Source organism: Equus asinus, chromosome 18, assembly GCF_041296235.1.
Source record: "Equus asinus isolate D_3611 breed Donkey chromosome 18, EquAss-T2T_v2, whole genome shotgun sequence".
In the NCBI taxonomy this organism is placed as follows: domain Eukaryota; kingdom Metazoa; phylum Chordata; class Mammalia; order Perissodactyla; family Equidae; genus Equus; species Equus asinus.
Genome location: NC_091807.1, coordinates 38784124 through 38810950, shown reverse-complemented (window position 1 = coordinate 38810950; position 26827 = coordinate 38784124). Strand labels below are relative to the sequence as shown.

General features: G+C 45.8%; 1 protein-coding gene across 7 annotated transcripts in view; it reads right to left on the bottom strand.

Annotated features, from left to right (window-relative positions):
* The window catches only part of PKNOX1 (PBX/knotted 1 homeobox 1), a 60640-nt gene extending 34959 nt beyond the window's left edge, over positions 1-25681 (bottom strand). For 3 of the 7 annotated variants that reach the window (XM_044750800.2, XM_044750802.2, XM_044750803.2), the window contains exon 1: positions 25532-25681. The gene's annotated coding sequence lies outside the window, so the exon portion shown is untranslated. Of the gene's footprint in view, positions 1-20262; positions 24882-25531 lie in introns of those variants that run through there. The other 4 variants (XM_070488944.1, XM_070488947.1, XM_070488943.1 and 1 more) reach the window with 3 other exon arrangements.
* Positions 25682-26827: the final 1146 nt, after the last annotated feature.

Genomic DNA, 26827 nt, shown 5'->3' with positions numbered 1-26827 from the left:
GTAGGGGGTCACCTTTTACTCTTCCAACATTTTTGTGTTTCAAAATGCCCATAATAAACATTGGAGAAAAGTCAGAATTTAATTTAAAAATGTATAGCTTTGGGAAGTAAAAGGATGCCAGCATCATGGTGGAATGAACTTGCCCAGGATTCTCCCCTCCAACATACAATGAAAAGGGACATTCTTACTCCAACAGAGGACACAAAAAAGACAACACAAAAAACGTCGGAGAGACATGCAGTCATATGACAGAGGGTGGAGAGGCTGGAGCCCCCTTCAGGGGAGCTGGAATGGGGTAAGAGAGAACTTCACTCCCTTCCCTACAGACTGTGATCCGCAACCGAGGGGACGTTTGTCCATGGGAACATTAAGGACCCCTAAGGGCCCATGCAACCTAGAGGGAAGACCTCTACCAGGGCGAGAGCTTTCATGGGGAGTGACTTTATCGAGCCAACACCCCAGGAGACCAGACAGTGAGATCAGAGCAAGAAAGCCTGGAGTGCACGCAGGAGAAAGTGCCCCTCTGCCCACCTGCCCTGCACCCACACCACTGTCTGGGATCTCGGCTGAAAGCACAGGGCTCAGAAATGCAGCTCTGGACCCCAACACAGTGGCGACAGGCAGTACTGCAACCAAATAATATCAGGATGCATAAAAACAGAGCCACCCCCTCTGGCAATATCAAACTTTATATCAAATCTCCACACCAGAGAGAAAACGACAAGTACCCAGAATTCAGTACTGAGGACACAGAAATATGTAATCTAAATGACAATGAATTAAAAATAGCTATCATCAAAAAACTCAACAAGGTGAAAGAGAATGTAGAGAAACAATTCAACAAGCTCAGGTGCTACTTCACAAAAGAGATTGAAACTATAAAGAAGAATCAATCACAAATATTACAGATGAAAGATACAATGGAAGAGATAAAACAAAATACAGATTCCGTGAATGCTTGAGTAGACATCACAAAGGAGCATGTCAGCATAATCGAAGATAGACACATTGAAATGCTCCAGACAGAGGAAGAGAAAGAACTAAGACTAAATAGAAATGAAGAAAGTCTCCAAGAAATATCCGACTCAATGAGAAAATGGAACATAAGAATTACAGGTATTCCATAAGAAGAGAATGAGAATGGAGCAGAAAGTGCGTTCAAAGAAATAAAAGCAGAGACCTTCCCAAACCTAGGGAAAGAGACAGAAATCTGTGTGGAAGGGGCTTCCAGATCTCCTGGATTTGTCAATGTAAAAAGACCTACTGCGAGGCATATAGTAGTAAAACTGGTAAAAATTCATGACAAAGAACAAATACTAAGGGCTGCAAGGCAGAAGAAAATAACCTACAGAGGAACCACTATCAGGCTTTCAGCAGATTTCTCTGCAGAAACCTTACAAGATAGGAGAGAATGGAATGACATATTCAAGTCTTTGAAAGACAAAAATTTTCAGCCAAGAATACTCTATCCAGCAAAAAATCCTTTAGATATGATAGAGACATAAAAACTTTCTCAGAAAACAAAAGCTAAGGGATTTCATAGCCACAAGACCACTCCCTACAAGAAATCCTCAAGAAGGCTCTCATACCTAAAAAAAAAAAAAAAAAAAAAGGGAGAAAAGGGTTACAAACCATGGAGTAAGGAGATAAATATGTAGACAGAATCAGAACAGGATAGCAAATACTCAAGTACAGCATTAAAGATAAAGGGACAGGGGCCGGCCCAGTGGCACAGTGGTTAAGTGCACATGTTCCACTTTGGTGGCCCAGGATTCACTGGTTCAGATCCTGGGTGCAGACATGGCACCACTTGGCAAGCCATGCTGTGGCAGGCATCCCACATATAAAGTGGAGGAAGATGGGCACAGATGTTAGCTCCGGGCCAGTCTTCCTCAGCAAAAAGAGGAGGACTGGCAGCAGATGTTAGCTCAGGGCTAATCTTCCTCAAAAAGAAAAAAAGATAAACAGATGGAAAATACAAAAAACAATGATAATCTTGTCATTTTAACCACAGACTCACAACACAAGATGGAATAAGATGTGAGAAAAACAACTTAGGAGGGGAGGAGCAAAGAGACTGAATCAGTTTAGACTAAGGAAGTTAAGAGGCCCTCAGAAAATGAACTACCTTATACGCGAGATTCTGAATACAAATCTCATGGTAACCACTAAACAAAAAAGCAGAACAGAGACACAAATATAAAATAAGGAGAAAACAAAGCAACACATCATAAAAAACTACATAATTCAATGGGTAGATCAAAACACACAGGACGAGAAACAAAGGAAATGCAGGAGAATCGGACAACGAGTGATAAAATCACAGTATTAAGCCTGCAAATATCGATAATCACCCTAAATGTAAGTGGATTGAATTCTCCAATAAAAAGACACAGAGTGGTGAGATGGATTAAAGAACAAGACCCAATAATATGCTGCCTCCAGGAAACACATCTCAGCTCCAATGACAAACACAGGCTCAGAGTGAAAGGATGGAAGACAATACTCCAAGCCAATGGCAAACAAAACAAAGCAGGTGTTGCAATACTTATATCAGACACAGTAGACTTCAAGATAAGACAGGTAAAGAGACAAGAAGGGCTGTATATAATGATCAAAGGGACTCTCCACCAAGAAGAAATAACACTTATAAATATCTATGCACCCAACACAGCAAGAGCACCAAAGTTCATAAAGCAACTATTAACAAACCTAAAAGAAGATATCAAACATAACACAATAATTGTAGGGGACCTGAACACCCCACTCACATCAATAGATAGATCATCCAGACAGAAAATCAACATGGAAATGGTGGAATTAAATGAAAAGCTAAACCAGTTGGACTTAATAGACATATATTGAACACTCCATCCAAAAACAGCAGAATACACATTCCTCTCAAGTGCGCACAGAACATTCTCAAGGATATACCATATGTTAGGAAACAAGGCAAGCCTCAACAAATTTAAGAAAATTAAAACAATAACAAGCATCTTTTCCAATCACAATGCCATAAAGCTAGAAAGTAATTACAAGAAAAAAGCTGAGAAACGGACAAAGATGTGGAGACTAAACAACATGCCACTGAACAAGGATCAGTGAAACAAAGAGCTGGTTCTTTGAGAAGATAAATAAAATTGACAAACTCCTAGCCAGACTTACAAAGAAAAAAAAGAGAGAAAGCTCAGATAAACAAAATTAGAAATGAAAGAGGAGAAATAACAACAGACATCAAAGAAATACAAGGGATTATAAGAGAATACTATGAAAAACTATATGCCAATAAAATGGATAATCTAGAGGAAATGGATAAATTCTTAGACTCTTACAACCTCCCAAAGCTGAATCAAGAAGAAACAGATAATGTGAATAAACCAATCACAAGGAGAGAGATTGAAACAGTAATCAAAAGCATCCCAAAGAATAAAAGCCCAGGCCCAGATGGCTTCCCTGGGGAATTCTACCAAACTTTCAGAGAGGATTTAATACCTATCCTTCTCAAGATATTCCAAAAAATTGGGGAAGATGGAACACTTCCTAACACATTCTATGAGGCCAACATCACTCTGATACCAAAGACTGACAAGGACAACACAAAAAAGGAAAACTACAGGCCAATATCACTGATGAACATAAATGCAAAAATCCTCAACAAAATTTTGGCAACCCGAATTCAGCAATACATCAAAAGGATCATATATCATGATCAAATGGGATTCATACCAGGGACACAGGGATGGTTCAACATCTGCAAATCAATCAACATGATACACCACATCAACAAATTGAGGAATAAAAACCACATGATCATCTCAATAGATGCAGAGAAAGCATCTGACAGATCCAACAGCCATTTATGAGAAAAATTCTTAACAAAACGGGGATAGAAGGAAATTACCTCAACATAATAAAGGCCATATAGGACAAACCCACAGCCAACATCATACTCAATGGTAAAAAACTGAAAGCCATCCCTCTGAGAACAGGAACAAGACAAGGGTGCCCACTCTCACCACTGTTATTCAACATAGTACTGGAGGTTTTGGCCAGAGCAATTAGGCAAGAGAAAGGAATAAAAGGAATCCAAATAGGGAGTGAAGAAGTGAAACTCTTGCTGTTTGCAGATGGTATGATCTTATACATAGAAAACCCCAAAGAATCCATGGGAAAACTATTAGAAATAATTAACAACTACAGTAAAGTTGCAGGGTACAAAATCAACTTACAAAAATCAGTTGCTTCTCTGTACTCTACTAACAAACTTACAGAAAGAGAACTCAAGAATACAATTCCATTTACGATCACAACTAAAAGAATACAGTACCTAGGAATGAATTTAACCAAGGAGGTGAAGGACTTATACAATGAAAACTATAAGACATTAGTGAAAGAAATTGATAATGACATAAAGAGATGGAAAGAGATTCCATGCACATGAACTGGAAGAATAAACACAGTTAAAATGGCCGTACTACCCAAAGCAATCTACAGATTGAATGCAATCCCAATCAGAATCCCAATGACACTCTTCACAGAAATAGAGCAAAGAATCCTAAAATTCATATGGGGCAACCAAAGACCCTGAATTGCTAAAGCAATCCTGAGAAAGAGGAACAAAGCTGGAGGCATCACAACCCCTGACTTCAAAATGTACTACAAAGCCAGAGTGACCAAAACGGCATGGTACTGGTACAAAAACAGGCACACAGATCAATGGAACAGAACTGAAAGCCCAGAAATAAAACCGCACATCTATGGACAGCTAATCTTCGACAAAGGAGCTGAGAACATACAATGGAGAAAAGACAGTCTCTTCAATAAACGGTGTTGGGAAAACTGGACAGCCACATGCAAAAGAATGAAACTAGGCCATTATCTCAGGCCATACACAAAAATAAACTCAAAATGGATCAAAGACTTGAAGATAAGTCCTGAAACCATAAAACTCCTAGAAGACAATAAAGGTGTAATACTCTTTGACATCGAACTTAAAAGGATCTTTTCGAATACCATGTCTTCTCAGTCAAGGGAAACAAAAGAAAAAATAAACAAGTGGGACCTCATCAGACTAAAGAGTTTCTGCAAGGCAAAAGAAACTAGAATCGAAACAAAGAGACAACCCATCAATTGGGAGAAAATATTTGCAAATCATATATCTGACAAGCAGTTAATCTCCATAATATATAAGGAACTCACACAACTGAACTACAAAAAAAACAAACAGTCTGATCAAAAAATGAGCAGAGGATATGAACAGACATTTTCCAAAGAAGATACACAGATGGCCAATAAACACATGAAAAGATGTTCAACATCACTAATTCTCAGGGAAATGCAAATCAAAACTACATTAAGATACTACCTTACGCCTGTCAAAATGGCTGTAATCACTAAGACTAAAAATAACAAATGTTGGAGAGGGTGTGGGGAAAAGGGAACCCTCATACACTGCTGGTGGGAATGCAACTAGGGAAAACAGTATGGAGATTCCTCAAAAAACTAAAAATAGGACTATCATATGACCCAGCTATCCCACTACTGGGTATCTACCCAAATAACTTGAAATCAACAAACCAAAGTAACATATGCACCCCTATGTTCACTGCAGCACCATTCACAATAGCCAAGATGTGGAAGGAACCCAAGTGCCCATCGACCAATGACTGGATAAAGAAGATGTGGTATATGTATATACAATGGAATACTACTCAGCCACAAAAAAAGACAAAATCATCCCATTTGCAACAACATGGATGGACTTGCAGGGAATTATGCTAAGCGAAAAAGCCAGACTGAGAAAGACAAACACTAGGTGATTTCACTCATATGTGGAATATGAACAAACACGTGGACAAAGAAAACAGTTCAGTGGTTACTGGGGGAAGGGGGGTGGGGGTGGGCACAGGGGGTGAAGGGGAGCACTTATGTGTGACAATCAAGAAATAATGTACAACTGAAATATCATTGATGTAAACTATTATGAATTCAATTAAAAAAAAAGAAACAAAAATTTCAGACCACACAGAAAAATCATACCAAAAAGGAAAAAAAGCATAAGTTGTTTATGAAATCCTCCCAAAGGCTAGTGTTCAAATAACACACAAAATTTAAAAACCTTATTACTTGGCCACGAATTTTTTGGATACCTTTTACAACAAAACAAAACCACAGGAAAGAACTTAAAATCCACTTTCCTATATATTTCTTGTATTTATATTAAAAATCTAACCACCCACCCGACAAGAAACATTCTCTTTTGTAAAGCAAGTCCTTTCTTAAAAACATCAGTCTGTCCGATCTGGAGTCATTTTTGGCAATTTATCTGGAAGACAAGCTAAAGTCAAACTAAAAAGTTTATATGATCAGATGACCAAAACGATATTGAGATTTCCAGCAAAATTATCCATTTTCTGCTTAATAGGAAACAAAATATATTCACAATATGAAAGGATACTAGTTTAAAAGAAATGTTTTATCTAAACATATGGCTAAGGAGAACAGATCAGTGGGTACCAGAGGCTAAGGGGGTGGGGGGAAGGATGGAAGGGGTAAAGGGGCACGTACGTAGGTGACAGATAAAACCCAGACTACTGGTGGTGAGTGCGATATAGTCTATACAGAAACTGACATATAATAATGTGCACCTGAAACTACACGATGTTATAAGCCAATATGACCTCAATAAAAGAAAGAAAACCATATGGCTTTGCAGTGCTTCTCTCTCCCAAAACTGGTTAATACTTCAATATCTGATACAACTTGGTCCAACTGTTCTAAAGGAAAAATTTGAAATTTGTGTCAAAAACGTTGAAAATATGTGATCTCTCTGCAGCGGCACACCATGCAAGAAACTGAAAAAAAGAGGGCAACTTGATATGACTAAGACGTACTGTGGTGTAAAAACAGGGGGCAGAGTGCAAGGGGACCAGCATCCCCACGGGACCCCCAGGAGCCGGAGAGAAGCTGCCAGCAGATGGCGCCGTCTGCCCGGAGGCTCACAGGGAGGCAGAGACAGGCAGGGACACCAGCACCCTGGAGGGGCTATCTGCAAACTGGTTACTCATAATCCGAGAGTCCAGATTCCACCCTCCAGCGAAACGATCCAGTATGTTTGGGTCATAACACCGACCGGTACCCGCGAGCAAGCAGGCAAATAGCTCCCAGCAGCATTCACAGGGCTCATCCCAGCATGACTCCTGGGGCTCAGGAGGTGTTCCCTGCCCGTCAAGGCCTCTGTCCATCTGCTCAGGTGCAGGCCCAAGATAATCTGAGTGCCTAAGGGAAATTGAGCAGTAACTGAAAGCATCCGACCCAAGAATGAATGGTCAGCAGGCCCCCCTTGGTTTATCAAAAACTGTTTTATTAGGCACTGTGTAAAAACCAAAGGCTAACGAGATTTAGAAACAATCAGTCCCTATTTTTCCCCTATTACACAGAAAAATGTTTCTATTATGTTCAAACTCAAACAACAGTGTCTTAACTTCTTAGCATCACGTGGGGCTCTAAACCCCAAGTCGAAGAAGTGCTAACCCAATGGACTTAGAATCCTAGGGTATTTAAGGGTTAGGCACAGCTTTTGTCCATTTTATTTCTACAAGTTTCATGCAGTAAAAAAAAGGACACATCATTTACTGAAGTTATCACCTTGGTACCCTTTCAAGAGTTCCAGCCAGGCTAATACAAATGAAGAAAACACAACTTTCCAACCTTCCTGTACAGAAACGTTAAAACTCACTAGTGGCCAGCCCCAGTGGCCTAGTGGTTAAGTTCAGCACGCTCCACTTTGGCAGCCCTGGTTCGGTTCCCAGGTGCAGACCAACACCGCTCTGTCAGAGGCCATGCTGTGCTGGCAGCCCACATGCTAAAAAGTAGAGGAAGATGGGCATGGATGTTAGCTCAGGGAGAATCTTCCTCAGCAAAAACAAAACAAAAACTCACTAGTAATTAAAGAAATACAAATTTTTAAATAATATATTCTTTTTCATCTAGCAATAATCAAACTTAAGACAACAGTACTACACTTTGCTAGCAAAGATGAAGTAAAACCTGGAACTCTGAAGGAATCCTAGAATTCATAAACCATGTAACTGGTTTGGAAAGCAATCTGACCTTATGTACAGTGAGCATAAAAAAACATTATGTTAAAAATCAACCTAAGAATATAGCATTAGTGTTGTGACCTTAAAGTCAGACAAAATAAAAAATATGGGCCAAATCTAATAGGCTGGCATTTTAATATTTTAAAGCATCCTAGTCCAGACTGACTGAAGAATAAGGAAGTTTTCCAGAAAAGAGCCAGCTATAAACTGCCCAGTTGGATCCAGGTGGTGAATCCTTCCTGCTCAGACCAGGTGGATGAAGCTGGGGAGGTCCCCGCTGGCTGGGAAGTCCATAGAAACTGGGAAGAAAGGCACAGCGTGTGGTGGGAGGGCAGAGGAAGGCCCCACGGCAGTGGCCCTCCGCTCCTCTCAGCCCAGCCACAACTCTCCAGCCAATGTGGCCCGAGGGGAACCCCTACGTGTCGAGACGACTTAATTATTGCTTTAGTGGCATCTCTAAGCCCCGGGAAAGATGCAAATTTTAATATTTTTGTATTTAGCTTCAGAATAACCTATGTGTTTGACATTTAAGGTGTTTGTGGTATTTAAGAAAACTTGGCCTTCATCGCAATTTAAAATGTATAATTGAGTTACTGATTTCAGATTTGATTGTTTTAGTGAAAACGTGTAAGAGATTTTGATGAAGACTGTAAACATTTCTTCATTTAGTCGTTGATTGATTGCCAGGCACTATTGTAGGTACCTGGATTACAGCAGTAAACAAAACCGAGATCCTGATCCCATGGAGCTCGCTTCCTGAGACAGGTTTGGAAAGTCTGAGAATTTGAGACTCACTGTACAGTGGTCCCCCCTTACCCGTGGCTTTGCGTTCTGTGGTTTCAGTTACACATGGTCAACTGCAGTCTGAAAACAGTAAATGGAAAATTCCAGAAATAAACAATTCCTAAGTTTTAAACTGCATGCCTTCTGAGCAGCGTGATGAAATCTCACGCCTTCTCGCCCTGTCCCGTGAATCATCCCTTTGTCTAGCAGACCCACACCATACATGCTACCTGCTACTTGCCCGTTAGTCACTGAGTAGCTGTCTAGGTTATCAGGTCAACTGTCATGGTATCACAGCGCTTGTGTTCAAGTCACCCTTATTTTACTTAACAACGGCCCCAAAGTGCAAGAGCAGTCATGCTGGAAATTCGGATATGCCAAAGAGAAGTTGTAAACTGCTTCCTTTAAGAGAAAAGGTGAAATTCTGAACTTAATAAGGAAAGAAAAAAATCATATGCTGAGGTTGCTAAGGTCTGTGGTAGCTTTTATTACAGTATATTGTTATAATTGTTCTATTTTATTATTAGCTATTGTTGTTAATCTCTTACTGTGCCTGATTTATAAAGTAAACTTTATCATAGGTATGTACATGTAGGAAAACACAGTACACATAGAGTTCTGCACTATCCACGGTTTCAGGCATACACTGCGGGTCTTGGAACATATTCCCCATGGAGAAGGGGAGACTGCTGTATGTATAATTTTAAATTATTAGATCTCCTTGAGAAGGTTTTTCTTGTTTGGTCAAATATTTAAGGTGCTTAAAAAGAAAATTAAATCTACCAAACGTAAAACTGTGGCTCAAAATGTGTAAGAGAATTTAGATTGTATACAGGACTGATCATCAAAAATGGTATATTCAGTCTGATCGTCTTGAGTTGATCAAAGGCTGTCTTAAAGATGAAGGTTAAAATTTACTAAATTTAAAGAGAATAATAAAATTTGTAAATTCCACAGAAAACTGTAGAGGAAAAAAACAGGCCTGTAATGTTGTAGCTTTAATGAATGTTGATTTAAAAACAATCTCAAGTAGGGGCCAGCCCAGTGGCACAGTGTGAAGTAGTGGTCGGGTTTGTGTGCTGCACTTCAGTGGCCCAGGGTTCACGGGTTCAGATCCTGGGCGCAGACCCACACACTGCTCATCAGCCATGCTGTGGTGGCGTCCCACATACAAAACAGAGGAAGATTGACACAGATGTCAGCTCAGGGCCAATCTTCTTCATCAAAAAAATAATAATCTCAATCTCTTCTGTGCTCAAAAGCCTCACTTCAAAGGGCATTAAAAATTCATGGCAAGAAAAGCTAGACGCAAACAATGTTTTTATCCACATTAATAAAAAATGGAAACAGACCTACATGTCATCCATAGGGGGACGTGTAATCAATGACAGTCACCCAGCATCAACCATTAATGTGATGGGAAAACCCAGGAGCAGCTCACGTGGCCTGCCGAGTGGACAGGCAGGGCGCACAATCCGCCGGGCATCTGGCTGCACCATTTGTCCAGTCCACAAACATTTACTGCAGGTCTTCTCTGTGCCAGGCTGCTCTAAATGCTAGAGCTGATGCAGAAAAGGAGACAAGGTCCCTGCGTGGAGGAACAACTTTATAACAACGCTGAAAAAGTATTTACGGATGAATTTTTGGAGAAGGGACAACTCTACAGGCCCCAGGCACCCTATCCAAGAGCCTGGGCTCCTCTCCTACATCCTTTATTAAGAGCGATTGTCTTCTCTACAAAGGTCTCCGTATTCACGGTTAGATTAACTCATAAACATTTTCTGGTTTTTCTTGCTGCTGTCAAAAGCATCTCATTGTCATTACACTTGCTGATGGACTGCTGGATGTGTCCCCAGTGTGTGCAGACTACCCTTGTACCCACCAACTTTGCTGGGCCCCCCTTAGGTCTAACGGTTTATGGAGAGTCTACAGGTTTTTCTTGGTATATGTCATTGTCTATAAATCATGCAGATACAACCCCAATCAAGATTCATGTTGTTTTTGATAAACTCAAAAAAGCTGTTCTAAACTGTACATGGAAGAGGGGCCAGCCTGGTGGCACAGTGGTTAGGTTCACATGCTCCACTTCGGTGGCCCAGGGTTCACAGGTTCGGGTCCCGGGTGTGGACCTACATACTGCTCAACAAGCCATGCTGTGGTGGCATCCCACAGACGAAAAAAAGAAACAGAGGAGGATTGGCACAGAGGTTAGCTGAGCAACAATCTTCCTCAAGCAAAAAAAGGAAGATTGGGAACAGATGTTAGCTCAGGGCCAATCTTCCTCACCAAAAAAGAAAGAAAGAAAAAACTACATGGAAGAATAAAGGTCCATGAACAGCTAAAGTACCCTTAGAAGATTTAAGAAATACCAAATTTTAAAATATCCTACAAGGCCACAGTAACAACAAAAAGTGGGTAACAGCACAAGAACAGATCAACAGGCCAATGGAACAGAAGAAATAAGACATTAGACTTGGCAGGGCTTGAAGAAAAAGTGCCAAAAGTGCACAAAGCTGTGGAATTTTGCTGTGTGTACAAAAGCTCTCTGAACTCAACGGACTCCTGTACAGACTGAGAGTGCTGGGGAACCCGGGGCTCCGGCGCCGCTCTCCAAGCATGCTGCACAAGTGTCTGGTCGTGTGCCCCTGTCTAACCCGGGCACACTGACACGGGCGAGCCGGGCTGGGAAAGCAGCAGCACTCGCAGGGTTAAAGCCCTGGGGATTTGGAAGGATACTGTCGCACCGCTCTGTGTCACAGTCCTCTTTACACAGCCCACGCTAATGCAGAGATGCACCGAGGATTTGTTCTAAGGGTTCAGTCTTCATTTCGTACAGTCACCATCCCAACGGGGCTTAGTGAGGGAAGGTAGGCAAGGAAAAATGAGGCAAGACATACCTTCTGAGTGTCTACTACGTACGCTGAGGCCTACATGAGGCACTTTACAACACATCCCTATTCTCTGACACTCCTTCCATTGAGACGTGGGATCTTTGTCCCCTTCCCTTAAATCTGGACTGACCTAGGGACTTACCAGGAACCAAGAAAACGCATCAGAAGTGACGGGGTGAGACTCCAGGGCTGGGTCATAAAGGTGAGACAGCTTCTGCCTTGCTCTCTGGGGCACTCACTGCTGGGGCCCTGAGTCCCCATGTAAGAAGCCTGACTACACCAGGAAGCCCCCTCCATGCTGTGAGGAGGCCCAGGTCACATGGGGAGTCACACGGAGGTGCTCTGGTCAACAGCCCCAGCTCATGTCCCAGCTTCAGCCAGCATCAACCGCTGGATTTGAGAAAATGCCTCCAGAAGCCTCCGGCCCTCAGTCATCAAGCTGCCCTCGCCTCCAGGTCTGCCTGGCTGAGGACCCAATGTCATGGAGCAGAGATGGAGAGACGGGCCATTTCCACCACACCCCTTCCAAATTCCTGGCCCACAGGTCAGTGAGCATAATGAAATGGATGTTTCATACCACCAACGGTGTATCTGGGTTCACAATAGTGGTAACCAGAACACTCCAGCAGATGCTGTGTAACACTGTCCTCAGACTACGATGAGGAAAGAGATGCGAGGAGGTTAAACACCTTCCTGAGGTCAGTCTCTCTGGATGCGAAGCCCTGCCATTTCTTCCACACATTATCTCTAAGAATACAATAACTATGTTTCTAAGATAACTGTAGAACACACAGGGAAATCAGCACAGTATTTGACAATGTGTACAACTTTGGTGCCTACAAATGTTAATTTCACCAGTTCAATCTACGAATTATGGTGTCATTCAAAATGGGAAACATTATTTAAGAGAATCGATGAAGAAGGCAATCCACCTGGTAAACGAGAATGACTTGCAATCACGGCAAGGATGCAACATTCAAAGCCACAGCCACATGTAACTCTGCTCTGCAAACATCAGAGTCTAAAGAAAATGACGGGCTGAGACTTACTGGTAGAAGTGGCATCTGCTGATAACAGCCAAGGTTTGGAAGTTGGGCATCTCCAAAATACTGTAACACAGATTACTGAAGAGGAAAGGGACTCCTCCTTCATGCCCGTTCAACGCGTGTGAGGAACGCACGGCGTAGTAAACGCATACTGACAGTGTAGGAAGGAGACTTGATGCTACCCCTGAGCAGACGAGGGTTAAAACGGTGGGCAACAAACACCCCAGTTGCAACTGCAAAGATTCCTTTCTGGAATTCCACCTTGGAGAAGAGTCAGCCAGCTTTGATTCAATGGCTACGTTTAGAGAAACAATCATCTCGCTGAAGAGGGGGTGAAGTGCCCCCATCTCGTCTCCATCCCAGACCTTTCTCCCTGGCCACTCTTCCCAACGCCCATCCCACCCTAAATCCATTCTCCACCCTGCAGCCCCAATGATGGGTTTTCTCAAGGCTTGCTTCTTCCCTCTGGTTATCAATTTCCAGAAGAAAGTGCTGGTTTCCTAGCATTCTCCAATAGTGACCAGGAGGCTGTTTTTAGTACATTATGATCTCAGGGGTGTGGACATTTTTTAAATAAATAGTTATATATATACATATATATATACATATTTTTTTTTTGATGTTCCAAACTACCCCATCTTTGGCCGATGCAAGCCCCTTCAGTTACCTCCTAGAGCCTTTAACAAACCCTAGTAATTCTTGATAGCTTTCTTGCTTTTGGGTAAAATAAGATACTCCAGGCTCATCTTGCTCATTTTCTGCCCTTCATCCAAGGGGCTCTCCGTAGAGCGGGAAATGATACGTAGATCCCACATGTGTACCCACTGCTACTAGTTGGTCTCTGTTTCTAGGCCTTTTCAATGGACAGAGATAGGAAATAGTTTCTCATTAAAAATGTTTAACAAGTTAACACTGATATCTCCAATTCAAATTTGGGATTAGAGGGTACTTACTTAACTGCTTTGATTTCGTATTTGTATAGCTTTTCTCTTACCCTGAAAATCTAGTTTCAAAATAACAATACAAATACTATTACTAACAATATCAATATAGTCACGTGTTGCTTAACGATAGGGCTATGTTCTGAGAAATGCATTTGTTAGGCAATTTTGTCATTGTGTGAACATCACAGAGTGTACTTATACAAACCTAGATGGTATAGCCTACTATACACCTAGGCTATACGGTAGTAACCTTATGGGACCACGATTGTACACGCAGTCTGTGGTTGACTAAAACATTGTTAATGCAGCACATGACTGTACTAGAAACCATTTATTTTTGGTTTTTGTTTTTTGTGTTTTTTATGGTGAGGAAGACTGGCCCTGAGCTAACATCTGTTGCCAATCCTCTTCTTTTTTCTTGAGGAAGATTGCCACTAAGCTAACATCTGAGTCAATCTTCCTCTACTTTGTTTGTGGGATACCGCCACAGTGTGGCTTGATGAGCAGCGTGTAGGTCCATGCCCAGGATCTGAACCCATGAACCCAGGGCAGCTGAAGCAGAGCCTGTGAAGTCAACCACTCCTCCACCGGGCCAGCCCTTAAGATTTCTTTGCAGCTCCTTTGTCTTTAGGATTGATCCCATGAGGACATACAATCCAATTTGTTTTGAAGTCACTTGAGTATAATTCTTCTCTATGTAGTCAAGCCATCAACTCAATTCCTAATTAGGTTCTTTTGATTCATTTTCCTTTTTAATTTTTAGATCCTATTTTCCCCCATTTTGATTTAATTTTATTTTAAAACTACATAAAACATTCACATGGCTCCAGGAATCAAAGCTATAGATGATATGTTCAGAAACCCAACTTAGATCCCACTCCCTCCCTCCCCAATAAGGAACCTCATTTTAACCAGTCTAGGGTTTAATCTTCCTTTTTTTATCACAAGCAAATATTCTTTCACCTTTCTTGGATAAAACCCCATACTCTACTCACAGTTCCAGCCTCACGTTTTTCACTTCCTGTATCCTAAAGATGCTTCCCAGCAGGTTAGCATCACCTTCACTCCTGTTTAAAGCTGCAGAGTCCTCCACGGCATAGACTCACCAGAGTTTATTAACCAGTCCCCTACTGTGGACGTGGGCATGTCTCCAAGTCTTTAAAGGGGTCTTCTGGAAACCTACATCTGATCATGACAAACTGTTTAAAACCCCTCAGGGGATTCCAGCCGCCTACAAGATACAGATCATAAATCTCAACACAGTCAATGACTGTCCAGCATCACTGGGCTCTCACCTGTCCTCCTCCTACCCTCCCCCCACATCACCCCTGCTCTCTGCACTGCAGTCACACCGGGCCCTTCCAAGTTCTCCGCAGCTCCATGCTCTCCCTCCCACTAAGCCTCGGAACACACAGTCCCCACCCCTATCTGGAATGGTCTTCTCTCCTCGTCCCCTTGCTCACTCCCATTCACATCCATCACCCCATCTTAGGAGAGCTGTCCTGACCTCTGCCCCACATCTCAGAGCAAAACACGCCTTCTTTACATTCCTTACTATGGCTGGGATTTTACACTATTAGGATGGGTCTTTGATTAGCCTGTCATCTCTACTACTTCCTGGCAGGCAGGAACCCTATCTGTTCCTGGTCACCATTATGTCCTCAGCCACTATCACAAGGTTTGGTATACAGCAGGCACTCATTAATTTTTTGTTTAGTGAATGGTTCCTACAATTTATACAACACAGTAACAACCTGTCCCGTGAAAGTCTGGTCTAACTCACTTATCCACACCTGTGCCTTTTTAAAGAGAGAACTCTGACCACCTTCTCAATTCCACCTAAAGTTGCTGCTCTGTACAGCTTTTCTACCTCCAAGTCAGTTTGGGTCATTTATGTCTTCACACCATCTGCAGCTCTTCAAATGTATTACCACCAAATTGTACATGGCGTGTTCTTACTTTAAAATCTTCATATCTGTAGTTAGGTCCCTTTTGTAAATATTGTGTTCTCATTTCTTCTTAATCAGCTTTACAAAATTTGCCTCTATTTTCTTTGTTAATTTTATTTTCCTAGTTTCTTGCTTTGAAAGCCAAATTCATTTATTTTTCTCGTTCTCTAATGCATGAATTTAAAGCTATACACTTTCTCCTGTGAACTGTTTTTGCTCCATTCTGTGGTATAGAGCCCTCTGTCATTCATTTACACAGACTCTGAAAACAGTTTTTGATCTCTTCTTTAACCCAAGAGATTATAAAGAAGGGGTCTTACCATTTTCAGGCAGAAATTTTTAGCTATCCTTTCACTCTTGGTTTCTAACTAGGTTGCACTGTGGTCTGAGAACCTGGTCTATAGGATTTACTTTTTGAAACTTGGGATTTTTCTTTGCAGCCTAGTATATGGCTAGTTTTTGTTAAATGTTCCACGTAACTGAAGAGAATCTATACTTTATGTTTGTTGGGCACAAATTTCTACACATATCCGTTTAGCCATATTATTTAAATCTTTTATATCAGTGGTTCTCAAGTGGAGACATTCAGCAATGTCTGCAAACATTTCTGGTTATCACAATGAGGGAGAAGGGTAGCTACTGGCATCTGGTGGGGAGAGGCCAGGGATGCTGCCAAATATCCCAGAGTGTGTGGATGGTCCCCAGCATAGAATGATCTGGCGCCAGCTGTCCACGGGGCCAGGCTGAGAGCTCCTGCTCCACCTCCTTTCTTCTTTTCAGCCCACGTGGCTTGCGGCTGGCTGAGTCACACTAGGACCTCCCCCTCCAAGTGTAGAACTGGCAACTTCTCCTATTTCAATCAACCTATGTTATATATTTCTACATTTCCTTGTTAGTTTATGATTATTAACCATACCTTTGAGTGGTATGAAGAATTCCTCCAGTGCTTTTCACTGTGAGTTTCGTTTTGTCTGATACCAGTATTGCTCAACCTGCTTTCTTCTTTTAGGACTGATAGAGTTTTCGGTCTCCAGCACCTTCTTGTGTCAGTTTTAGATGTGTCACTTATATACTCCATTTAGTTCAATTTCATTTTTCTACTAAATCTTGAGTTTTTATCACCTGGGAGATTTAACCCCTTCACATTCATTGTGGTTTCGGACATATTTGGGGTTGTTCATGCCATCTCACATTAGTTGCTTGTTTTTTAATACACAAGCAGGCATCTCTGCCTTCTTCTTTCTCCTTAACTCCCTTATGTTGAAATGATACAGTTTCCTTTGCTCCATTTTCCCCTCTGGCCCTCTGGGAGGTACAGATCCCATCTTCAGTCTTCTCCTGGTTACTGTCACATGACCTGAAGTCAACACTGACACCTATGTCCCAATCCATTTCTGTGACAGTCGCCGTTCCGTCCACGAGATGTACACTTACACTCATACACTTCCATACTTGAATCTGTGCTGTTTAGTGGCAGGAACTGTGACTTATTCATCTTTACACGCTCAGTGCTGGTAGTGAGCATACAACAAACTGGGATGGCAAACACATCTAGGACTGTTTTAGAGCATTTTTTCAAACCCTTAAAATGAATTTCCGGGCATTTAAAGGTTCAACTTTGTTATCTGTGGGGGTCACTTAGCTGTAATGCTCATTCACAATTAATGCCATATAACCCATATACTACCATACACACACAAACACACACACACATTTAATACCCCACATACTCGTCAACACAGCACTACACTGCCACCTTTCATAAGGGATCACATCAAACTTGGCACAGCATCTTACAGTCAATACTTTTGAACATCTTTATTTTGATTAGTCTAGACAAGAATTCAGATAATTTTAATGATACCCTATCAGGAATACTAAAAACAGAAAATATTTAAATGTTTTGTTCCCATTATAATCGTGACTTTCAGTATTATTTATTGTACAAGAAAACTACATTAGAAAAACGTTCTTTTAAGCTTTGAAGGCAGATATACTGGGAAGATTCCACAGCATGTATTCCACTCCATGCAAAGTCAATAACTGAGTTCTCCACTTGGAACATGATTCACAGAAGAATTTTTTTAAAACAAGGAAAAATAACATACATAAAAATGGAGAGACCTTTGAAGTTTAAAATAGTTACAGGATATATGCGTAGGATAGACTTGACTGCCATTAAAGGTGAAACAGAAAAACAAACATCTAGATAAACAATAGGTAAAGTACATTCTCAGGCAAGTTAACTAAACATTGTCTTGACAAGTCAAAAGGTCCACAAGAAAATAAATGTCACAGAAGTACGACGATTCAGTCTCCTTTTTAAATTCCCTTTACAGAAGAAATGCTGAGAAAGACTTGAAGACAAAAAAAAAAGGGTGGGAGGGATTCTAGAAAGAAAAAAGAAGCCCTGAGAAGCCAAGGACCAGTGAAGGCGGCCCTTACCAGCCCTATAGGGGCCCTCCCGCCGGCACTGGCCAGCTCGGCCGGCTGAGGCAGGAGGCGCAGGCCACAGGAGAGGCCCCCCAGGAAGGAGCCCTCATGCTTTCCTGGTGGCATCTGGGGTCTCAGAACAACTGCTTCTGGGTGAGGCGGTGACACCCGGAGGAAAGAATTCGACCCTATATCCCGACTTCATCAACAAAGCAGGGTTTCCCAGCCTCAGACGCCAACAAAAGAGAAAAACAACAGCCCCACAAGGGGACGGCAACTAGCCACCAAAGCGGACATTCCAGATTCAGCTTCCAGCCCCTATTCACATGTCTGTCTTTATGATTCTAATTACGAGGTAAGAGCTATTTGCACAGGCTGTTTTTACAGCGACGACATCACATACAGGTTGTAGAAGTCCATACAGTCCACCGAGGGACAATGTCCTACCTTTCCCCTTTATCATTCATATTTCTCCAACAGAGTTCTGCTATTTGATTCTATTTACATCCAGAAGGACTGAGAACTGAGAACTGAGTGGGGGTCAGCACACTTTTTCTCTAAAGGGCCAGATATAAATATTTTAGGCTTTGCAGGCCACAAACTGTCTCTACTGCATATTCTTTTTTTATGATCCTTTAAAATGCAGAATGTATGGCCCTAGGTCAAGCGGGAGTTGGCCCACCGATGGGTACTCTGCCAACCCCTGGCCTAAAGTACAGCTGTTCAAAGAGACACCTTATCCTTTAAAAATACAAACTATATACTCCTTTTAACCCGTCCAAAATTTGCTCTCTCAGTTTGGTGACACCAAGTCTTTTGGATTTTTTTTTTTACTTAATTATTTTATTGAGGTCATATTGGTTTATAATGCTGTATAAATTTCAGGTGTCCATTATTATGTATCAGTTTCTTTATAGGCTGCATTGTGTTCCCCAATAGTCTAGTTTTTGGGGGCTTTTTTTGCTGACATCGCCCTGAGCTAACATCCACTTCCAATCTTCCTCTTTTTGTATGTGAGCCGCCACCACAGCGTGGCCACTGACAGATGAGTGGCATAGGTCTATGCCCGGAACTGAACCCAGGCCACTAAAGCAGCGCGTGCTGAACTTCACCACCAGGCCGCTGCAGCTGCCTTCCCAATAGTCTAGTCTTGATCTCTCACCTACATATGTGCCCCTTCACCCCTTTCACCTCCTCTCCACCCACTTCCCCTCTGGTGACCACTAACCTGCTCTCCTCATCCATGTGTTTATCTTCCACATGTGAATGAAATCATCCAGCATTTGTCTTTCTCTGACTTATTTTGCTTAGCATAATACCCTCAAAGTCTATCCATATTGTTGCAGATGAGCAGATGGCATTTTTTTTTTATGGCTGAGTAGTATTCCATTGTATGTACACACCACATCTTTATCCATTCATCCATTGATGGGCACTTGGGTTCCTTCTACATCTTGGCTATTGCGAATAATGCTGCAACGAACATAGGAGTACATAAATCTCTTTGAATTCTCAATTTCAAGTTCTTTGGATAAATACCCAGCAGTGGAATAGCTGGATCACGTGGTCTTTCTATTTTTAGCTTTCTGAGGAATCTCCATGCTGTTTTCCATAGTTGCTGCACCAGTCTGTACTCCCACCAGAAGTGTGTGAGAGTGCCCTTTTCCCCACATCCTCTCCAACACTTGTTATTGCATTTTTCATTTAGTCTGCAAACAGGCCTGCTGCCATCCCAGCAAAGGGTTTACTTTCCCAGCAGGTCAGCCTCCCAGCTGCTCTCAAAGCTGCTTTAACTAATGAACATGACCAATTCCACTAACAGAAAAACACAGGAAATTCTAGGGTAATTTCAGTGTTAGTGTCTGTAAGAGAGGTGGTTATAAAGCCAGAAACAAGATGGAAATAACAGCAAGAGTCAAGAGACACTTCCAAACTCTATCTGCAGATTTTTTTGGTTACTAATCTTTCCCAAAAACATTTAACTGATGATCCTTTGCCACACTAAACCTGTTCATTAATAAAGCTAGAAAAGCTGTCGAGGAATCCAAGGCAACTGTCAAAATTTTATATTCAGAAAAAGGAGATCTTTTCCAAGACGTCTTTCAGGACACTACCTGTGCGTCACCACAGCTCAGTGAGGTCTCACTCGGTGTGCAGGACGTTTTAGGTGACTACCGCTCAGACACGTGAGCTGCCTGCCCACCGGCTTCGGTCCTGGCTTCACAGCCCCCGGCCCAGGCAGAAGTTCCAGCAATAACTCGTTCTGAGGAAAACATCTCTCAAGAAGTCACTTTAGTTTTCAAACAGGGTTTGGAGAGGTACAACTTGAAGTTAATATTCAAAAAAAATCATAGGTATTAAATCCTGTTAAAACAAAATCTGTCCAAATAAAGTTCTTCTAAGCCAAAAGTCCGCATACGTCCACTAAAGACACAGCAAAGTTCTAATAACAAAGGTGTTTTAATGGTTTTAGAATCTGTTTTAGTAAATGCTGAGCTGGATGGTCTATTACAGCTGGTAGATTTTAAATTCACAGCGCAGCTTTGTTAAGATCGTGACTATCATTAGCATCATTAAAAACTGGCACTCAAAACTTGATGTATTTGTTATTAAGTGTCAATGAATGCTTTTTGGAGAATAGAAATGCCACCTCTTGGGATGAGGGCCCTTTCACGCAGACAATCTTTCTCCCAGGGCACTGTCGGTGTGCTCAGGGACAGAGCACCACAGACACGGGCCCAGCGGCGCCACCCCTCCTACCCACGTCCCCCGTCATCTGACTAGCACCAAGCTTGGTAGCCAGAGGATAATAAACGTAGAAAATATCAAAATCTAAATGCCCAAAAGGCTCTGAAACATCAGGCATGACCATAAAATAATATAGAAAAAAAATACAATCCCAGAATTGTGACAGGATCTTAGATAAATTTTTAAAATGAGAAATGTGTGGATTATGTAAATACATGAAAACACACATGATAATGCTGACTAAAAATGCAACACAAAATAGCTTAACTGATTGATATGTAAAAATGTATGCGCGTCCCATTAAACTCGGGTTCCACACGATACATTCTGGGAAATGTTATACTAGGATCAGTCGTTCTCAACCAGGGCTGATTTCTGTCCCCTAGGGGACGTGTGGCACTATCTGAAGACATTTTTGCTTGTCACAACTGGGGGTGGGGGTCCCACTGGCATCTAGTGGGTAGGGACCAGGAATGTTGCTACAGTCCTACAATGCACAGGACAGCCTCCACAACACGGAAGTGTCTGGCCCCAAATGTCAACAGTGCCACAGTTGAGAACCCATGCCCTACAGGATCACAGGGGTATTTGCTGCTGAAATAAATGTCAAAAAAAGTACGTACAAACACACAACTGAATTCAGAAGAATGCAGAGTTAAATTCCTAATTTTTTTAATGCAAAAAAATACAAACCTTGATGAAATGTATCAGACAACATATGACAACATATATTGAGAGCTTACTAAGCTCTTGTTAAGGCATCATTTCTGCAAAAGTCTGATCAGACTGTTCTGGAAACTGCACTCACAGTCCCTACCAATCCACAGTCCCCTCTGAGTGAGCCAACCCCACTGCAGACCTTGCGGAAAGGGGACGGGGGTGCAGATGGGAGGAGCCCACCCCTCCCTGGGGACAGCTTGGGGACCAGGCAGCCCCTGACCAGCACCTGGGAAGTGGGGTGTGGGCAAGAGCTCCGTCACTCTCTCTGGGGTCTGCGCTGGGAAAGAGGAAGAGGACGAGGTGGGCAGAGCAGGGCCCAAGCCGTGGGGAGGAGACGCCACCAACAGTGTGAGAACGAGCAGACCCTGGAGAGCAGCAGTGGAGCTGAGCGCCAGGGCCCAGCACTCCGGCAGATCCCGGGATCCCAGCAGATTCCTATTTTCCTTATTCCTGTGCGACCGTACACACCCGGACTTGAAGTCAGCCTGCTCCCTGCCACCCTGAGACCCGACTAAAACAGACAATTGTCCCGTAAGCGTCAGTCACAGAGGGCAAATGACAAAAGCAGCATTTCCAACAATCGTGCCCTGCAGCAGTACCCGCACATGGCTTTACTCAGCCAGAGGCTGCGCCAAATGACACATGCCTTTCGGGTGATGGGATCACCCTGAGCAGAAATCATCTCCCCCAGACAGGAGCACCATCAACCCACGCTGAGCGGCTTACCCCAGGGGAAGAAGGCAGGGCCTGGTGGCTGGACCTGTTGGGATGATCACATTCTATCATTTAAAGAAAGACCCGAGACAATAAAATGAACCCCAAGTTTTTACTAACTCACAGACTTTCAGTCTCTCAACCTGGTAGATCAGTAGTTTTCAAGATTCTGAAATTGTAAAACCTTTTCCCCAAAGAATCCCAGATAGACTTAAGAAGCTACTCTGTCCCCTCCCCAGGACCCCTGAGGCACGTCCTCAGAACCACAGCACTTCCGAGCAACTGCAGTTCAAACCTCGTCAGACAGGACACTGCTGCGACAGCATGCGGCGCTGTGAGCCAGCTCCCCAGAAACACTGACCAGACTGGGGAGGCGCCGACACACTGAAACGGGCGGCTGTTGGCCAAGAGTGGGCTGCAGGCGAGCTACTCCATGCACACCCTGGTGGGCAGGCCAGTGTGGCAGGTGAGGCCTCATCTGACAGCCTTTGCAGCCAGGCCTTTCCACCAAATGACCACGCCCCGTGGCCCCTGAACGTTTATTCCTCCGGGACTCCAACTGCTCAGCTTCGAGTTCCCTCAGCTGCACTGCTCCTATTTCCCCATCACCTCTGCCATCACGACCATCATTTGAGGAACGAGACAAAGGGCACCTACATATTCCTACTAATGGACCTGCTGAGAGTAAACCGACTTCCAGTGCAGAGGTTCTTAACTTGCTCTCTGTGAACCTGAGTCAGAAACACCCACATCTTCATTTGCAATAACCTCTGGCTGAAATTTAGCACTCATCCAATTAGGAAGAGAGACATTAAATCCTGGAGCCTTAGTAGTACCTGGGACTTTTTCACCAACAGAAACCACAGATATTTTCACAAAGCGTTAAAGCTGCTACAGAAGTCTCACAGGCAGGCAGGCTCGTCGCTGCCCCAGAGGGAATTAGCAGAGCAGGTGCTCCATGTGTTACTGAGTGAGCTAAGAAAGGGCACGGAGGGCACTTTATCACCAGTTTGTCAGTATTCTGCTAACTATTTCAATAGAATGGCTTCCCTTCCTGATCCTAGTCATTTCATCTAAACCCTTTCCATAGGAGGCCGGGCAGAGCACAGGAAAGGCCCCCTGGGTCACAGGCTCTGCATCACTGTGTCAGGGTTCTCCTCGACAGTTTCAAACACAGTTTCAAACAGTTTAACAACTCGCAACAAAAGTGAAAGTTGCAGCTGGAATGTGACCAGGCACCCGCAGTACCTTTCCATTTCTGCTACTCACATGCAGCGCTCTTCTAAAGCTTTGCTACGTTGACACGGAAATGTAAGTACAGTAAACAGGGACAGGAGTCCCACGAAACGTTTGCGTCCAGGATCATTAGCCATGCAACTTGCTGACACCTCCATCACAAGCCTAGAGTGTCACTCTTTCAAGTCCTATGTCCCCCACCACGTTTACTAACTCCCATTTTTAAACCTCTCAGGTAGGAAGGGTCCTTCCACTGCTGGTGGGAAAGCACGGTGTCAGTCAATATGACACGCTGGGGCACGGCAGAGGCAATCATACTGTAACCAGACTATGCACACATCATTCTCCGCGCTCAGTAAATCAAGGAAAAAGTGATGAAAGGCTGATGCGAGTCAGTCTGCCGGCTTCCACGTCATCGTTCCTCCACGCGGACTTGAGTGCCTCCCCAATAACTGCACAGCAGACACTTTTACATTTCGCCTCCATTCTCCCTTACAATATTTAGATTATAGAAAACATAATGCAACTTATTAAAATATCATGTATTACACAAACATATAAAATATTTTCTTGTTCAATACGTCAGGAAAAATCGTAAAGTTACACCCAACTAAAGCTGAGGGCTTCCTTCACCCTGAAGTGGCAAGTCCTCATTTCCTCAGGACAAAACAGTGGCTTTCGTAGAAATCGAATTCCTGCAATCTCAATTAAGTTACAACCCCCTTACACAAGTCAAGCACATCCCGGGCGGCTGCACGGCTCGATCCATTTACCCAGTGCCCATGTGCTCAGGCCGGGGGCCGCCCCCCGAAGCATCTGACTTGCGCCCTCCCCTCCACGGACGCGACTCCAGCAACACAACCCAAGACGTATTTGGGAGCCAAACACTGCGCGAGAGAGCCTAGCGGCGCCACGAACCAAACAGGGCATTTCAGCAGCCTCCAGGATGAGATACAGCGGACCCGACGTTTCCGAATTGTTCGGAAGTGACTCACGACTTCTGTCTACAGGAACGTGAAACGCGGCGAGCGGCCGCCCGAGCCCACACCCACGCGCCCACCCCACGGCCGCCGTTTATTACAGCGATCCGGTCCTAACGCCCTCCGGGAAGACGACCCCGGCCCGCGCAGGAGGGCAGCACAGCCCGTCTGCACGCACCTCGGGCCCCCAGGACGCCCCGCCCCACCCGCAGCGGGACCGGCCGGGGCCCACGCAGCCCGAGGGGCGCGGGGCATCGGCCAGGCGCGCCCCCTCCTGCAGGCCGCCCGCCCACCATCTCCCCGCCCGCCGCCCCAGGACCCGCCGAGCGCCCCGGGCAGCCGCCGCTCCAACCACCGGGCCCGCTCGCCCCCGGCCCCGCGACCGCGTGCCCCTGACGCCGACCCCGCCTCCGTGCGCCCCCACCCGCCCCGCGTCCGCCTGACCCCGCCCCCTGCCCCTGACGCCAGCTCAGGCCCCGCCCCCTGCCCTGGACGCCGGCCCCGCCCCCGCCCGCGCGCCCCCGCGGCCCTCAGCCCGGCCCCGCCCCCGCCGCGCGCCCCCGCGCCCCAACCCCCGCCCCGCCCCCGCCCGCGCAAGGGGCGCGCGCCGCGCTCCGAAAGGGACGGTTAGGAGCGCGCGCCTCAGCAGCGGGCCCCGCGCGGCGGCGGCGGCGGCGGCGGCCGCGCCTTCCAGAAATTTCCGCGTCCCTCAACCCACACGGAAAAACAAGCGGGGCGCGCCCCCGCGCCGGCCCGGCGGACAGTGCCCCTCCCCGCGGCCTCGGCTCCCCTCCCCCACCCGCGCCCCCTCCCCGCCCCCTGCCTCGGGCGGCGGGTCCGGCGCGGCCCTCCCGGGCGGCGGCGGCCCGCGGAGACCCAGGCGGCGGTGGCGGGGCGGCGGCCGCGGCGCCTGCGGGCCGGCGTGATTGATAGGGACGGGGCGGCGGAGCGGCGGCGGCGGCGGAGCGGTTGAGTGACAGCTTACCTGGGTGCCAATCTTCATCACACTGACAAGCGGCTGCAGCAATCGGGACCCGCAGTGCCGCGCCCGCGTCCAACCGTCACGCCGACGCTGGGCCACGCGACACAGCCTCGCTCAATGGGAGGAGGGCGACGCCGACGCGCGCCGCATCAATATTCACATAGGGGGCGGGGCCTGCCGGGCCCGGGCCCCGCCCCGTCTCTGCGCCGCGGCGGCGTGGGGCGGGGCCCGCGAACCGGGGGCGGAGAGCGAGGCGGGGGCGGGCGGCGGCCGGCCCCGCCCCCGCCTCGCGCCCGAGCCAGACCCCGCCCCCCGCAGGCAGGGCTCCCTCCTCATGACTATGCAGATGAGGGCGTGGCCTGGGCGCGCGCCACGCCCCCTCGCTCAGCTCCGCTGCCCGGCGAGCCTGGAGCGGCTCGGGTGGGCCGAACCACGCGCTGCGCTGCGGCGGAGCGGGTGGGCGGTACTATCGCGGAGGAGGCGCCGGCCGCTCTCCGCGCCCCCGGCTGCAGGTGGCACCCGGCGGACCCCGGCGCCTTCGGAGGCCCTCGGAGGCCGGGCCGCACGGGCGTCCGGCGCCGAATCTCCCTCTCCTGCGCGGCGCCCCCTGTGTGTGCAGCCCCGCGGCAGCCCTGGCTTGTCCCGGTGGGCGCGGCCCGGGCGGCTCGGCGGGTGGGCATTTGGGCCCCAAACCGCGGCGGTGGGGTGCTCGGCGCCCGCGGTCTGCCCACGACCGGCCAGACCCCTGGCGTCATGTGTCCCCGGGGTGCGGGCTCCGGCCACTGCTGCAGGCTCGCCACTGGTCCGCGCTCTGCCTTCAATACACCTGTCCCCCGGGTGACCCACGCAGGCCCTCTCTGCAGGTGAAGCGGCCTCCCTAGGGGTACGCGGCAAGTGTCGTCTGCATTCCAAGGTGAACGATCAACGACTGTTGCACTGCGCCCCCAGGTCCCGCCGGTGGCCTTGCCCTCCGAACGTCAAGGGTCGTCCTACTGGCCATTCATTGTTGCAGGAACATTCGCTCCGCCGTCTGGAGTCCATACATAGCTTGGAGAAGGGCCCCCCTGGCGGCTCCCACGCTGCCCCGGGAAGAGGCAGACCCAGGACAGGAACGTGTGGCTGGAGGAGCCTGGGTAGGTCCAGTCGTGAACAGCCCGGAATGACATTCCTCATAAGTCTTCAGGGCTGCACGAACGCGGTGATGCCACAGCAGTATCTGCAGGGCCCTGCAGAACGGCGCTCTCCAGAGAGAAGGTTGCAGCAGGGCCTGGCCGAGGGGAGACCAGTGAGCACGGACTG